Source organism: Lampris incognitus, chromosome 1 (assembly GCF_029633865.1).
Source record: "Lampris incognitus isolate fLamInc1 chromosome 1, fLamInc1.hap2, whole genome shotgun sequence".
NCBI classification, from domain to species: domain Eukaryota; kingdom Metazoa; phylum Chordata; class Actinopteri; order Lampriformes; family Lampridae; genus Lampris; species Lampris incognitus.
In genome coordinates this window covers 12,417,344-12,434,644 of record NC_079211.1, presented here as the reverse complement: position 1 = coordinate 12,434,644, position 17,301 = coordinate 12,417,344, and the positions used below count along the sequence as shown (strand labels likewise).

At 50.4% G+C, this 17,301-nt stretch overlaps 1 protein-coding gene across 1 annotated transcript in view; it reads left to right on the top strand.

Annotated features, from left to right (window-relative positions):
- Nucleotides 1-17,301, top strand: part of mid2 (midline 2) — a 181,243-nt gene that overhangs the window by 48,713 nt on the left and 115,229 nt on the right. The window lies entirely within an intron of this gene.

The window sequence follows — 17,301 nt, the reverse complement described above, 5'->3', positions numbered from 1 at the left end:
AACATCCCCCCCATACCTCTGTTCAGCTCTCTGCAGAGAGGGAGAAAGAGAGAGAGAGAGCGAGCGAGAGAAGCAGATCCCGGGGTGAGACAGAGAGACAGAAGAAGAGGGAGAGGGGTGGGGGAAAAAGAGGAGGCATACAGAAACACAGAAGGATAGCCACGGCCTGTCATTCTAATAGTCGATGAGCTGGCATTCCCAGTGGCCAGTGAGCTCTTACACGCCATGTGCTCCATGCTGACCGGCACCAGAGACGAGCACAGGACTGCTGAATCAGGCTGAATACACAACAACAGAGAGGGGCACCAGCTGGAGCTAATTCACACGCTAAAGACCCAAAGCTGCGTGCTAACACTAGCGGGGATTAAAGCAGACACTTTTACCAGTAGCATGTGTTGTGCAGGTGTGTGTATGTGTGTGTGGCACATGTGTATGTGTGTGGCCTTGTTTTTCTATCCTAACGGGGACATTTGGTCCCCATCGGGATAGAAAAAGCAGAAACAATCTATGTTTTGGGGACATTTTATGGGTTCCCGTGCGCAAAAGGGCCTATTTTAGGGTTAGGATTTAGGTTTAAGGTTAGAATTGGGATTAGGTCAAGGTTAGGATTAGGGTTAGGGTTAAGGCATGTCGTTATGATGGTTAAGGTTAGGGTTAAGGGCTAGGGAATGAATGTAGTCAATGAGGGGTCCCCACAAGTATTGAGAGAGTGTGCGTTTCTGTGATCTAGTTTATCTACCCTCGTGGTGATCAGATGTCCTCGTAACAACAGTAAAAACAGAAGCTCTTTATGGGGATCAAGAGAATGTCCTAATGAGGACAAGAGATATTTCAGGGCTCGGGGTCGGGTTTACTGCTGCGGTTCCAACTTGGGTTATGGTTCGGCTTAGGTCTAGTATTAAAGAAGGGCATTAGAATTAGGCTCAGGGTTAAGATTAGGGGTTACGGTTGAGCTTTTTTTTTTTTGTGGTTCACTCTATGGTTAAGGGTTGGGCGATGGGTTAAGATAAGGGTTGATTAAGATAAGGAATGATTTTGGGGTTTGGGGTTAGGAAAATTACACTGAAAAGGAGCCAGGGTGGGAATTTGCGCTGCGGCGATCCGGTTTCGGGGATTTGCCCTGTAGTTTGGTTGCGATGACCCAACCACAACCGTTGAGGAATTTATGATGGCTCAGATTACAGGCTGCAGTCAGCGGCAGTATTTTTCATTGTCAGTGCCTTGTGTAAAACATGGCATTACCCATGTTGTACTACCCATGTAGTACTACCCATGGGCCTGCTGGATAACATCCTATGACTGTAGGTACTGTAAGGCCAGGCAGCATCATTTACACAGCACATTTCATACACTGGGGCATTCAAAGCACAATACAAAGTAATGAAAATACAGTAAAGGTAAAAGATTAACAGTTAAAAAGTGCAGAACTAGAAACAAGAGACACAAAAGAGGCGTCCGGGTAGCGTAGCGTTCTATTCTGTTGCCTACCAACTTGGGGATCGCTTGTTCGAGTCCCCGTGTTTCCTCCGGCTTGGTCGGGCGTCCCTACAGACACTATTGGCCGTATCTGCGGGTGGAAAGCCGGATGTGGATATGTGTCCTGGTCGCCGGACTGGCACCTCCTCTGGCCGGCCGGGGCGCCTGTTCAGGGGAGAGGAGGGGGGAATAGCGTGACCCTTCCACGCGCTACGTCCCCCTGGCGAAACTCCTCACTGTCAGGTGAAAAGAAGTGGCTGGTGACTCCACATGTATCGGGGGAGACATCTGGTAGTCTGCAGCCCTCCCTGGATCGGCAGAGGGGGTGGAGCAGCGACTGGGGATGGCGCGGAAGAGGGGGTGGTTGGCCAAGTACAATTGGGTTGAAAAGGGGGGGGGGGAATTCACAAAAAAAAGAGATACAAGAGATAAGATAGGGTCAAATCAAATGAAATAGGACGATACAACAAATACTCCCATTTCCTAATGCACATTGTGCATGAATTCAGTTTCGGTGAAAAACCTCACCATCCTCAGAGGGGTGAGAAGCATACAGGGTAAAGCTGTCCTCCCCACATACAGACTTCAATCAGGTGTGCAAGTAAGCATTACCCGCACACGACGGAAGAAAATTCGTATTTAATGGACCGCATTTATACGGCGCTTTTCTAGTCTACCGCCCACTGAAAGTGCCTTACAGTGTCACACTCACCCATTCACACACACATTCATACACACTGATGGTGGAGGCCGCCATGCAAGGCGCCAACCTGCTCATCAGGAGTCGTTAGGGGGTTCGGTGCCTTGCTCAAGGACACTTCGACACGCTCTCCGGAGGAGCCGGGGATCGAACCAGGCGACCTTCCTATTACTAGACGACCCGCTCTACCTCCTGAGCCATGCCGCCTCTACTCGCTCACGTCAGCTGTGTTGGGATCCTCATTAGAAGCCATTAAAAGACGTGAAAAGACGAGTTTTTAGCCGTCACAGGGTAAAAAAAAACACAAACCAAACTTTGTGTTTAAGCAGGTCATGGCCTGTTTCTTCACTGAACACGTCTTATTCTCCACGAGTCTTTGTTTGGGAGTCATCCACATGAAGGAAGTTCCGCTGCCGTTCCCCGGGGGTTCTGGGATCTCGATGCAGCCGGGCCTGACTCTATCAAATGAATGGTGTTGTGTAACGCAGGGAGGGAAGTGGATACCTGAGAAAACGCTGCGTACTCGGTCCCATGGCTTTAACTGTGCAGCGGTCCTTTGTGCTTCCCCTTATTCATGTTTTTGTTTTGCTGTTGTTCCCGTTTGAACGAGATAATAGAAAGGAATTTAAAGGGCGGCACAACTGGGATTTACTTTGTCATTGTGCGCTAAAGCAGTTTGATGTAAAAAAAGTGGTTGGCAAGATTTCCAGGGGGCTCTGTCAGCGTTAAATTCACATATTCTCCCAACATAAATATTCTCCCATAAATATGTTGTGGCTCTGTGCTCAGCATGCCGTCGACTCAAATTCTCTGTCTGTGCCAACTTACATCCCTGTCAGTCAAACCTCAGACCGAGCCTGTTGGCACCAGCATCGCAGCAGGTCTGCAGCGTGACCGCAGCAACAACAACAGCAGCTCAGATATCCTGAAGAAATGCGTCCCGTTACGGTGAAAATAAACAACGGCGCTCCCTCGCTTTCATGAGTGTCGGCGATGTTCCACCTGTTCGACACCCCTCGTCGCCTTTACCCCATGCAGCGCGGGGCAGTTTATTTTAACTTGCACTTGCCCTCTTCACAGAGTTTCCCCTCTCTTCTTCCTGCCCCCCCCACCCCATCACAGCTGAGATTGTCTGAGAGCTTAGCACGGCTAAATACACCCCCCCCGTCCCCTCCGCCTTCCCTGCCACCCCACCCTGCCCTCTTTCCTCATCACTTCACGGCTGGCTGTGGTTTGTTTGAACGTTCCCCAGCCAAAGCTTTGAACTTCCTCGACTTTGAACTCCCGAATCTCGCCGAAAAACTGGGAGGCGGCGGGGCCGGGGGTGGGGGAGGCTGGAGGAGCCGGGGTGGGAGGATGTGGGGATTGGGGGGGGGACGAGTCCCTGCCCAAGCTCCATGTCGGCTTACCAGTGGCAATGGCGGGGCAGCTGCAGCTGCTAGCGCATAATCAGAGCTGGGTTGTTGCAGAATATGAGAAAACGGCGTTGTGTGTAAAACGGCGTTGTGTGTGAAACGGCGTTGTGTGTGAAACGCCATTGTGTGTGCAGAACACAGAGGTGAGGCGTCCACACGCAGGCCCACGTCACGGTACAAAACACGAGTGTCCACATAACAGCTGCAGAAAGTGTGAACGGAGGACTGGAGGATGTGAACCAGGCAAATGACGAAGCCAGTTAGCAGCCCAGGATAAAGGAAACAACCACGATTCTCAACACTGTCGTTACACACAGACGGGTGGCATGTTAAAGGAAAACCCACCATGAAGCATCTTAGTAAGGTGTTGGACCACCAGGAGCCCCCAGAACAGCTTCAGTGCTCCATGTCATAGATTCTACAAGTCTCTTAACTCTACCGGAGGGGTGAACACCATTCCTCCAACAGGTATTCCCTCATTTGGTGTTTTGACGATGATGATGATGATGGTGGCGGCGAGCGCTGTCTAACATGTCCGTCCGAAATCTCCCATAGGTGTTCAACTGGGTTGAGATCAGGTGACTGTGAAGGCCAATAGTGTATGACTTACATCATTTTCATCCTCGTCAAGCCATTCAGTGACCCTTCGTGCCCGGGGGGGAGGGGGGCTATTGTCCTCCTGGATGAGACCACTCCCATCAGGATAGATACTATGTTACATCATAGGATAAAGGTGATCACTCAGAGAAACTTTGTATTGATTTGTAGTGACCCTTCCCTCTAAGGGGTCAAGTGGATCCAAACCATGCCAGGAAAATGCCCCCCCCCCCACAGTATAACAGAGCCCCCGGACCCCCTCACTGTAGGGGACAGGTTTTGTCACACATGTGGCGAATCTAACCTGGGGTTAAAAAGTTGGATTTATTTTGAAATCAAACAAAAAAGAATTTAAAATCCCCAGTAACTAAATACTGCAGCCAGTATTACAACCAAGTTTAGCGAGAGGGCAATTTGTGACGTACTAGTATTGCCACCTACGAGGTGGAGCTGGTAACCACCCATGGGGAGGAAGGTAGGTGGTGCAGTGGCTTGCAGGAGTGCATGTTGACAGTGATGAAGAATACCTTTTACAGACAAGCTAATACCCCCGCCAACCTGGCACCATAGGGTTTGTGTGCTGGTGATTGTCTTTTTATGTGTTGCCTAGCGCTTCAAAGTGAAAAAGAGAGGGAGGGAGAGAGAGAGGGAGGGAGGGATGCTGGTATTGAAAGAAGTATGACAGAGGCAGTGAGAGGCTTTGAGGTACAACGTGAAGGACAGGAAGTATGTTAAATAACTGCAGGCAGTGCATGGAGAGAGGAATAACAAAGTGATTCTGGGGGCGTCCAGGTAGCGTAGCGGTCTGTTCTGTTGCCTACCAACACGGGGATCACCGGTTCGAATCCCCATTTTACCTCCGGCTTGGTCGGGCGTCCCTACAGATGCAATTGGCCGTGTCTTCGGGTGGGAGGCCAGATGTGGGTATGTGTCCCCGTCATTGCACTAGCTCCTCCTCCGGTCGGTCGGGGCGCCTGTGGGGGGGGGGACTGGGGGGAATAGCGGGATCCTCTCACGCACTACGTCCCCCTGGTGAAACTCCTCGCGTATCGAAGGAGGCGTGTGCCCTCCCCGGACCGGCAGAGCGACCGGGACAGCTTGGAAGAGGGGGGTAATTGGCCGGATACAATTGGGGAGAAAATGGGGGGGGGGAATCCCCCCCCACAAAAAAAAAGAAGCAGGCAGTGTACGGAGAGAAGAATAAAAAAGTGATTCTGCAAATGAAAAACAAAAACAGTGGAAGGACAGGAATCCTCTCGCTCCTGTCGTCGGTGATCAGTGGACGGACGTTCAGACAGCTGGACGTGGGGGCCGTGTTAGCTTTAGCGGCGGCGGCTAACGAGCTGGCTTCTCGTGTAAAGCCTCGCCAAGCTGCTGACATTTGTGAGCGTCAGGGATTCAGCGCCACTCGAACTTGATGGTATGCGTGTTTATGGGCGTGAGAGAAACAGGATGCGTGTGTGTGTTTTGTGTGTGTGTGTGTGTGTGTGTGTCTCCAAGGCGTGCACACGCTCCAATCACATGACGGCATGTTATATGCACGGGGAGAATGATGGAATATGCAAATTCCCATCCCCAAGTGATGACTGGATTAATCTGTGCACTGGGGGGAGGCCAGTGACAGCACCACAACCCCCCCCCACCTCATCCCCAAACTCCCCATCTCTCTCTCTCTCCCTCTCTTTCTGAATGTCTCTCACCCACTCCTGTCAATCATCTTGCTAACCTCCCGTCTGACTCTGACTGTGTGCCTCCCTTTATCTCGCTCTCCATTTCCCCCTATCCCTTTAGCCCTCCCTCTCTCCTTTCATCCTAACATCCTTCTTCCGCCCTCCTTCCACCACTCACCCCCCCCCCCCCCGCCAAAACCACCCCCGGCCTCATTCGAACCCCTTTAAGGCACTATATAACTCTTCTGTGTGATATGTACATTATGTGTAATTCTGCTGCAGTCTTTTCATCTGTACCATCGAACACACACACACACGTCAGCATCTGCACACAAACGCACACGTTTAATTATATACAGACTCACACACAGCACGTGCAGATGGGTTATGTCGGGCAGCTTCACTGATGTCTGGATGCTGCATATTCACACGCGGTAGTTACCCAGACATCTGCCTGCATATTTACATGGGCGCACTTGAACCCGGTCCCTCTCCCTCTTTCTCCATCTCTGTTTTCACACACACACACACACACACACACACACACACACACACACACACACACACACACACACACACACACACACACACACACACACATCCTGTTTCTATCGTCTTCCTTGGCCTGGGTCTCTTATATCTATATATCTATATATAGCTATATATATATATGTGTGTGTGTGTGTATGTATATATATATATATATATTCAGCTTCTTCTCGCCTTCTTTCACTTTCTCGGTTACACACGGTCTCATTCCCTCCCACTCGTCTCCTCGCACTCACCCTGCCGCTGCGTCTCTCTCTCACTTTCTAGTTGGCACGCGAGCACACGCCACGCGATCCCCCCCCCCCCCTCCCTCCGTCGCTTCACCTCTGTTCGCTGCCGTCTGTCCTCTCTCACCACCTCCCTCTCTCAACCCCTGGCCGGTCCGTCTTGTTTTAGGGTGGCATTCCTCCTGAGTCCCGAGTCGTCCACAGGTTCTCGCGTGTGCCGAACATAAGTGAGAGGGAGGGAGACCCACAGACGTCCGGCGTGTGTGTCTGTGTGTGTGTGTCTGTGTGTGCGGGAGGGTGCTTACAGGTGAGTGTGTGTGTACATGTAAGTGCATGTGTTTGCCCAGGCGGACACTATCGAGTCTGGCGTTTGTGGAGCGATCGGGAGCTGAGTGTCTGGCGCTGGTGGTGGACGCCGCTGGAGGATGGTGCAAGGTGGACCACTCTCAGTCACGCCGGCAGACCCGTCGAGGTTATAGTAACACGCTTTTAGAGTGTCTCTGTGTGCACGTTTGCAGGCCAGTGTGTGTTTTGCACATGATGTATGCAAGGATGTGCCTGGGCACAAGTGTATATGTGTGTGTGCGTCTGCGGGTGAGATAGGCCACACGCGTCCACGGACACGGGTACGCCCCACGCATGCGGTGTGCAAATATGTCATGCCGCTCATCGTAAAATGGGAGTGGGCCGTGAAACAAAAAGCTTGTTATCAAATCACTCCGAGCCACTGTGCGGTCCGTATGCACAATTTATGCGGGGAGGAAGTGGAAAGCTTTTAAGAGCTGGGGTTTTAGCGGTAATACGGCGCCGTGCAGGAGGGACGATAAAACAGACATCACTCTTCTCCCGACTCTTTTATGTGCCGAGCACACCCAGGAGCGCGCACAAATTCTTCGCCTCCCTCCATTAAAATGAGATGGGGATCGCTAGCTCCCTGGTCCGGCCCGGCCCGGCCCGGCCCGTCCCTGCGTGGCTGGTAGAGGCGGCTCGCCGAGAGAACGGGGAAGCACCGAGCGCTTGGCTCGTCCTGGAGTGTCTCGAAGGCCTTTCTGTGTGGCAGAAATCGAGTCTCTCCCCGTGTGCGTCGTCGAAACGGCATTTTGGCGTTCTCCTTTGGCCGGGACGTCTCAGAATGTGTCCACGGACCCGTCGGTTCTGGAGCCCCCGTGAAGTTATGTTTTGCTCCGCACAAAGTTATTTCCCCTCTTTTGCTCTTTCACACCGCGTAAAACTCGAGACACAGGGTTGAACCCTGCACTTGGGCATCAAGCCCTGCAGAGCAGACGCCATGACACAGCCCAGCAGCTCCTGTGATGTTCCCGACACGAGCAGTGAAATATGGCTACTTAGCAGCACATAATGGATCCCAGTAAGCTCATGGTGTGTATCAAGCACTTGTGCTGGATGCATGTGTGCACTTACCCTGCATCTGCCCCGTCCCCTTCATTTGTTCTGGGTCTGAGATTCAAAGTGTGGCTTACATAACTGCACGCACAACCGTCCTGACGTGCTGCACCACGCCACATCTCAGAATGGTATCACTCTGTTCTGGTTACTGGTATGCGTTTGCATCTCCCCCCCCCCCGCCCCCCAACCACTTTTTCTCCCCAACTGCACTTTGCCAACTACCCCACTCTGCTGAGCCATCCCGGTTGCTTCTCTACCCCCCTCTGCCGACCCAGAGAAGGGCTGCAGACTGCCGCATGTCTCCTCCGATTCATGAGGTGTCGCCAGCCGCTTCTTTTCACCTGATGGTGAGGAGTTTCACCTGGGGGGGACGAAGCTAGCGCATGAGAGGATCACGCTATTCCACCCAGTCCCCCCCCCCCCGAACAGGCACCCCAATCGACCAGAGGGGGTGCTAGTGTGGCGACCAGGACAGGTACGAGTTTCACCAGAGGGACGTAGCGCGTGAGAGGATCACGCTATTCCCCCCAGTTCCCCCTCCCCCCCAGAACAGGCGCCCCGACCGACCAGGACCCATACGGGTTTCACCAGAGGGACGTAGCACGTGAGAGGATCACGCTATTCCCCCCAGTTCCCCCTCCCCCCCAGAACAGGCGCCCCGACCGACCAGGACCCATACGGGTTTCACCAGAGGGACGTAGCACGTGAGAGGATCACGCTATTCCCCCCAGTTCCCCCTCCCCCCCAGAACAGGCGCCCCGACCGACCAGGACCCATACGGGTTTCACCAGGGGGCGTAGCACGTGAGAGGATCACGCTATTCCCCCCAGTTCCCCCTCCCCCCCAGAACAGGCGCCCCGACCGACCAGGACCCATACGGGTTTCACCAGAGGGACGTAGCGCGTGAGAGGATCACGCTATTTCCCCCAGTTCCCCCTCCCCCCGAACAGGCGCCCCGACTGAACAGAGGAGGCGCTACTGCAGCGACCAGGACACATACCCACATCCGGCTTCCCACCCGCAGACACGGCCAATTGTGTCCGTTGGGGCGTCCGACCAAGCCGGAGGCAACACGGGGATTCAAACCGGGATACCCGTGTTGGTAGGCAACGGAATAGACCGCCACGCCACCCGGACGCCCCTTGTGTTTGAATCTTAAATATCGTGCATTAAAATGGGAAAAAAAAGAACATGAGGGGTCCGCGGTGGTGTAGCGGTCTAAGCATCGGCTTTGTGTCGATGCAGTTGCCCACTGGGGACCGGGGTTCGAACCTCGGTCTCGTCAGATCCGACTATGGCCGGACTCGACGAAGCAGCAATAATTGGCAACGCCGTCTTCGGGAGGGGGCGCGGAGTCGGCTTGTGATCGTCGCATGAATGCGCAGTGGTTCGGCCCGGATTCGTCTCGTCACGGAAGTGGCGAGGCGTCTCCTTCCAGACTGCCGGCCGGAGAGATGCAGTTGGCGAACGCATGCGGTACGAGGGTGGGTGTTGGAACTAAAATGGGGATCGATCGGCCACTAAATTGGGAGAAAAAATCAGAAAAAAAAGAATATAGCTCAGTTTGAATGTCCTCACCGGTAAGGGTAAAGAGCTTAGCAGTACCTCGTGCCCCTGCAGCCATCACGGGTGGAGGTCTGCGGAGGCGCAGCGCTTTACATTTTAATCCCCACTCCACGGTGTCTGCATCGCGGCAAAGATAATGGACCTCATCTGGCATGACGCACACTGTTTGTCAGCATGCACGGTGGCCATTAAACCTGCGATGTACAGGGTGTGTTTAAACCAGACGGCACCAGGAGAACCCGCGTTGAACCGCGTCGTGTTTGTGCCTTCGGAGGGTTTCAGCAGTACTGCTGAAACTTACCCCGCCACATTTATGCCTCTTTCTGCCCCCCCACCCCCACCCCCCAAAACATACCCCGAGATCATTTTGTGATTTAAACCGTTATTAAGAACGCCAGTTCACCCGCCCCGGACATTTGATCCGTAGGCGCCCTGTGATATTAACCCGCGGTGCTTCACGGCCCGGATCGCTTCACGCGACAGAGGACGGCTCATAAATCCGAGCACGCCGGTTAATTTAGAAATACACGGCTCAGGTCCGCGTCTGTGATGGATTTCGAGACATCAAGTCAAACTGCTCGCCCTTCATGACACCCACTGATTGTAATCACATGACCTCAGTGTGAATTTAAAAAAAAAAAGAAAGACAGAGGTTGCTGAACCCTTCTGGAGGCCATCTTTATTTGCGGTGCCGAGAGCGTCTGACGTGGACAGCACAGCAGAATGAAACGGGAATTTCTTTTCTCCCCAGTTGTACCCGGCCGATTACCCCACTCTTCCCAGTCGCCCCGGTCGCTGCTCCACCCCCCTCTGCCGATCCGGGGAGGCCTGCAGACTACCACGTGCCTCCTCCGATACATGTGGAGTCGCCAGCCGCTTCTTTTCACCTGACAGCGAGGAGTTTCGCCAGGGGGACGTAGCGCGTGAGAGGATCACACTATTCCCCCCCCTTAGTTCCCCCTCCCCCCCTGAATAGGCGCCCCGACCGACCAGGGGAGGCGTCTGTATGGAATAATTGTGTCTGTTAGGGACGCCCGACCAAGCCGGAGGTTAACACGGGGATTCGAACAGGCGATCCCCACGTTGGTAGGCAACGGAGTAGACCGCCACGCTACCCGGGCGGAAACAGGACTGTTTATACTGATGCTTCAATGTCAAGTCGGTGTCCAAGTTCAAAATCCCCTTACCGCCTCTAACTGAATAGAGCACTAACACGCACACACGCACACACACACAGTGTGCGATGAATGCTGTTGTTGTGTGGCTGCCAGCAGGAACTGTGTATGGCCAATGGGAAGGTACTTAGTTTGAACCCGTGACACCAGTGTGAGATAAACAGCACGTCTTCCCTGGGCCTGGGGACAACAGGATCTTCTGATGCAGCCCGACTCTCAAACACAAAGCTCTTTTAACCCAATATAACAGGGGCGGTTTTGTGGATGTGTTCATTTGTACGTGGACCATGATGAATAGCACGTCTCAGTTTTCATCTTTTTTTTTTTCTCTTTTTCTTTTAACGTGAACGCAATCACAGCCAAAACAACTGGGGGAATAAGCTGTCTTTCCATTGGTTGATTTGTGCCGGTGAAAATGCTGACATTATCTCACATCGTAGTCTAACATGACACGAAGCTACCAAGCGTTGCTCTTTTTCCCGTGTGCATCTTTTTTCACAGCAAAGTGAACTTCCTCTCTTATAGCAACTCTTACCAGCAGCCGCAGTTCCAATTAGTTTCACATATGGTTTACGTATCTGACTTAAAAATGTGAGTATTGGGTGTCCGGGTGGCGTGGCGGTCTATTCTGCTGCCTACCAACACGGGGATCGCCGGTTCAAATCCCCGTGTTAACCTCCGGCTTGGTCGGACGTCCCTACAGACACAATTGGCGTGTCCGCGGGTGAGAAGCCGGATGTGGGTATGTGTCCTGGTCGCTGCACTAGCGCCTCCTCTGGTCGGTCGGGGCGTCTGGGGGGAATAGCGTGATCCTCCCACGCGCTACGTCCCCCTGACGAAACTCCTCACTGTCAGGTGAAAAGACGCGGCTGGTGACTCCATATGTATCGGAGGAGGCATGTGGTAGTCTACAGCCCCCCCCCCCCCGGGTCGGCAGAGGGGGTGGAGCAGCGACCGGCACGGCTCGGAAGAGTGGGGTAATTGGCCGGGTGCAATTGGGGACAAAAGGGGGGGGGGGTGATTCGAATATTTTCCTAAAACAGGCAGCACTGACAACTGTTTCGTCGACATTATCTGCCAGACGAATGTAGTCTACCTCGGTTCTTCATCATTTATGACTGGATGAACTTCATCCTTGCTAAACGTCGTTATCACATCATCATAGAAGCATAGCATTCAGCATTCAGTATCTGTCCACCAAGCCACCCAGTCCATGTGTGTGACATGCTTGGGTAAATTATTATAAATATATGATTACAGTCTTTTTGTGCACCATGACAGGATTGCAGTTGGAAAATCGTGCAAAACAAGGAAGAACTGCAGAAAAACAAAGCGGTTATTTGGTGAACTGAGTCGTTCAAGTGGGAGCTCCGACTTCTCACTTGTAGATTTAAATCACCAAGACAGGAAACTGCTGACGCCGGGAAGAGCTGGAGGGTCAACTGTGCGGTCGTCTTGAGGAGATAGATCCACAAAATGAAACTCATTGTGTCTTTGTATTGTTTTGGCCGGGCCGGAGGAATTCCAGTGGCCCGAACCGTTCCCATCCAATCACGCGCGGTCTCGGCTGCAGCTGCCTTGGACGAAGACGTCGCGCGGTGCATTCCATCCCTATGAATCTCTGTCTCCGTGCAAACACACACGCGCGTACACGAATACACGCACACCCGCCCATTGTTATCTGTCACAGTGACAAAGACACATTGTGTTGGGGTGAGACGGGGGAGGGGGCTCAGGTGTGGGACGCCAGAAACCTGAAGAACTAATAGGCTGCAGGAATCTAGACCTATTTATCTTGGGAACCTGAAGACACTGATGCCAATATTATTAAAAGCAGTATTCCGTAACCGGTCACGGCCAGAGCGTCCACGGGGTAAGGCGTTCATTACGCCACCCTTACCCGAGGGATAGTGGGTGTACTCGTTCTCCAGCGACCCCTCTGGCCCATCCGGGCGCCTGCAGCCAAGCAACCGAAAGCATTCTCCCTACGTCTCCTTCGTGGCCTGAAGGCAATGCAATCCAGGCGAGGCTTCAGCGTGTCAAACAACGAGAGCAGCCCACACATTTTGAAGGAAGCTGGTGTTACATCTATCTCCTTCCTGTGGAAACGTGAGCCAGGGGCGTTATTCCACAAGAGTTCCGGCCATATGCCATTGGGTTAATCAGGCGGGATAAGGGGAAAAACTAGAAATAAATTTATATATATATGTATAATGCTTAATAATGTTATATATATATATATATATATATATATAAAAAGCATTATTAATGTTGATATTCGGGGATTAGCTGTTGTTTTAGATGTGCCAGGAACAGAAGGTATCAAAAGGTCATTCATTTACACGTAACTCTTCTGGATTATAGCTTTAATTTAATTGCTAATTATGTAAGTATGGGATAAAACAGCTTTTTTGGGAGGGTTTCCCTCTTTTTCTCCCCAATTGTGTCCGGCCAATTACCCCACTCTTGCGCCCCGATTGCTGCTCCACCTCTGTCGATCCGGGGGGAGGGCTGCAGACTACCACATGCCTGCTCTGATACACGTGGAGGCGCCAGCCGCTTCTTTTCACCTGACAGAGAGGAGTTTCACCAGGGGGATGTAGCGCGTGGGAGGATCACGCTATTCCCCCCAGCCCCCCCCCAACAGGCACCCCGACCAACCAGAGGAGGCGCTACTGTGGCGACCAGGACACATACCCACATTCGGCTTCCCACCTGCAGACACAGCCAATTGTGTCTGTAGGGACGCCCGAGTGAGCCGGAGGTAACATGGGGATTTGAACCAGCGATCCCCCGTGTTGGCAGGCACCTAAATAGACCACTATGCTACCTGGACACCTGGATAAAACAGCCATTGTGTGGGATAAAATAATGTTTTAAAAGTTATTAATTATAAAGGGAAAAAATTAAATCTGAGCTTTAACTGAAAGGCCAAGTACAACGTTCAGTACGACCATTGTTTTGTAACACATACAGTATTTTATGGAGTAAAACACAGACTATACATTCGAGACCCCAATGTGTCTGAGCTATGAAACCTGCTTGTGTACTCATCAGTCTGCAGAAGAGGAAATAAGACCCCCGTGCCCCCTGTATCTTACAGTCAGCCATAGCAGAAGAAAAGCCCGAGATAAAGGAGACCCACGGGGTCCTGGCCGGGACCAAGTTTCTGACGAGAGCTGAAAGTGGCAGAACAGCGGGAGAAAACGACCGTGGACCGACTTTGTAAACTTTATTCCCCCGGAGCCCATCTGTTTCACGTGTCGGAGAGATTGAGAACACAGGTTAGCGGAGCTGTCCCCCGATGTCCCCCTCTTAAAGCTGACGAGAGAGGGAAAGGGGTGCTGATGCATGCTTTATAGCATGCGGGACTTCTTTTTATGGGCTTCTAAAAACGGACGTGTCACCTATCCTCTCTCCCGGCACGGTGGTGACAGGGCCGGTGAGTGCCCTGGCCTGTCACGAGCTCACCGAGAAATGTATAGAGCCGCATGTGTGTGTTAGTTCATGCATGCAAACTCGGGGTGTGTGTCTCGTACTCTTGAGGTAACAAATAACAACCCAGTGCATCTAGATAAATCTTAAGCAGCCGAAAGATTGATGCGACTCAATGCAGCCCTTTCTCCACACAACATGATGTGGTGTGATACGATGAGATGCAATACAGGTGATGCAGTAGTGCAAACAGTTCAATTTCAGTTCTGCTAATATTTTGGTGACGAAAGAGGTCATAGTAGGTATATATATCTACTAAATCCAGTAATGGGAGCGAAGGATGGTGGTAGCACCACGACACGTGCGCGACACACATACACAGTCAGTCACAAGAACAAACTCAGTTACAAATCAGATGTTTTACGTATGATCCTAAAAAGGCCTTTGCAGAGCGTTCAAGCGAATCATAAATCTGCCTCAATATGGCCTGCTTGGATCAGCTCCAGCACCCCCCTGCAACCCGGAGAGCAGGATAAGCGGTTTGGATAATGGATGGATGGAAAATTAAATATATGAAAGTGAGTTCATATAAAAATTTGAACACACACACACACACACACACACACACACACACACACACACACACACACACACACACACACACACACAACACGTAATGGATGTGGGTAGGGTGTGAAAAGTGACTATGGAAGGGGTTGTTTTCCAGCCTTTATTTGATCCTGCAGAAGACACAACACGCATGAGTTTGCCTTCTGGTCCCCTCTGCACAGCCACTCCTTCAGCAATGCAAAACAGCAATGTGGGGTGGGGGGGTGGGGGGGTGGGGGGGCCCACGGAAACTCAGGAGGTACAGAAAGGCGATGTACAGTAGGCAATTTCCACAGGAATCATCATTTAATAGAAATTACTCAATAAGATAAAAGTCACAGCTACTAATTGGAAATGAGAATTATTAAAGTGCATTTTTAATTAGCTCTGTCACACACACACACACACACACACACACACACACACTTATAGCGAACACACTTCTCTTATGTGGTAAAGCCCATACAGTTGACGTTCCCTGCGAGACATTATGCTGTTCAACAATGGTGACAAATTTAGCGCTAAAGCTAACTATTACGTCACCTGTTTGGGCACATTTTGGATTTGAGCCAGACGAGTAGGGACAACCAGCAAATTTGGACGAGGTAATATGCCGTAAAAATATTTTTTTCCAAGGCTAAGGTGAACCGCCAAACTGCGGGGGTACATTGTGTTTTCACCGCAGAAAGTAAAACTGCATACCGACAGCCCCGGCTGGATGCAGGGTTTTTTTTCCAGTGATTGTTTAATATAATGTATGAACTGAGATAATGGATGGATGGATGTTTAATATAATGTATGAACTGAGATAATGGATGGATGGATGTTTAATATAATGTATGAACTGAGATAATGGATGGATGGATGTTTAATATAATGTATGAACTGAGATAATGGATGGATGGATGTTTAATATAATGTATGAACTGAGATAATGGATGGATGGATGTTTGATATAATGTATGAACTGAGATAATGGATGGATGGATGTTTGATGTATGAACTGAGATAATGGATGGATGGATGTTTAATATAATGTATGAACTGAGATAATGGATGGATGGATGGATGGATGTTTAATATAATGTATGAACTGAGATAACGGATGGATGGATGTTAATATAATGTATGAACTGAGATAATGGATGGATGGATGGATGTTTAATGTATGAACTGAGATAATGGATGGATATATGTTTAATATAATGTATGAACTGAGATAATGGATGGATGGATGGATGTATAATATAATGTATGAACTGAGATAACGGATGGATGGATGTTAATATAATGTATGAACTGAGATAATGGATGGATGGATGTTTAATATAATGTATGAACTGAGATAATGGATGGATGGATGTTTAATATAATGTATGAACTGAGATAATGGATGGATGGATGTTTAATATAATGTATGAACTGAGATAATGGATGGATGGATGTTTGATATAATGTATGAACTGAGATAATGGATGGATGGATGTTTAATATAATGTATGAACTGAGGGAAACAAACTTAGTTTCTGAGTACTTCCACTGCTAAATCTGAATGCATCACTCAAATGTCCATGTATGGTACCAAGCCAAAAATAACTTCCACCAGACCAAGTCTGCAATCACAGAAGCCCTCTGATGTTTCTCAGCATTGTCGGGGTTTGAACCCTCAACGTCGGCTCTTTCTGTCAACGTAAAGCAGAATTCATTAAGTGCTGGATATTTCCCGTGAGCTGGTTTTACATGTGAGACTGGCGAGTTTTACCTACTGGTGAAGTGTTCTTTGAATAGTAAGGCCACTGGCTGACATGCAGGGGCGCAACGGGGGGGCTGGTGCAGCAGCAGAGGGTGCAATGCACACAGGCACCACATCAGCAGGGGTGCCAAAAGTACAGTGTGCAGTAAACAACTTCTGGTTATAGGCCTATTTGTTTTTAAAAGTTTAATATTTATAAATATTATGACTTTGGATTAGAATATATATAGTTACATGTTATATTTATATTTATATATATTATTCATTATAATTTTTTTTGTGTATGGTCTTTTGGTGCCCCCGCTGATGCGGCGCCTGTGTGCTTTGCGCCCTCTGCACCACCACCCCCTCTTTGCGCCCCTGCTGACATGAAACACATTTTGTCCAAATTTATGCAGACGACAGGTTTTTTTTATATCAGTAATTACAAACCATCAGAGTTGGTCCAAACGTACCGGGAGTTTGACTTGATGTGTCCTCCACGTATGCGACCGCATAACACCAAACACACAGAGAGCAAACAAAATATGCACACCGCGTACTCGCAACCGATTGTGATTCAAAGTGCGTATAAGTTGTGTACTTGACGTTTAACCCAACTCTGCTGTCTCGAGTCTGATCTCGGGGGTGGCTGGGCTGCAGGAACATCTCCAGAAGGTTCTGTTTAGATTGGGCTTCGAAAAGGAAGTTGAGCAGCCCGGGGATTTCATACTGAAGGAATG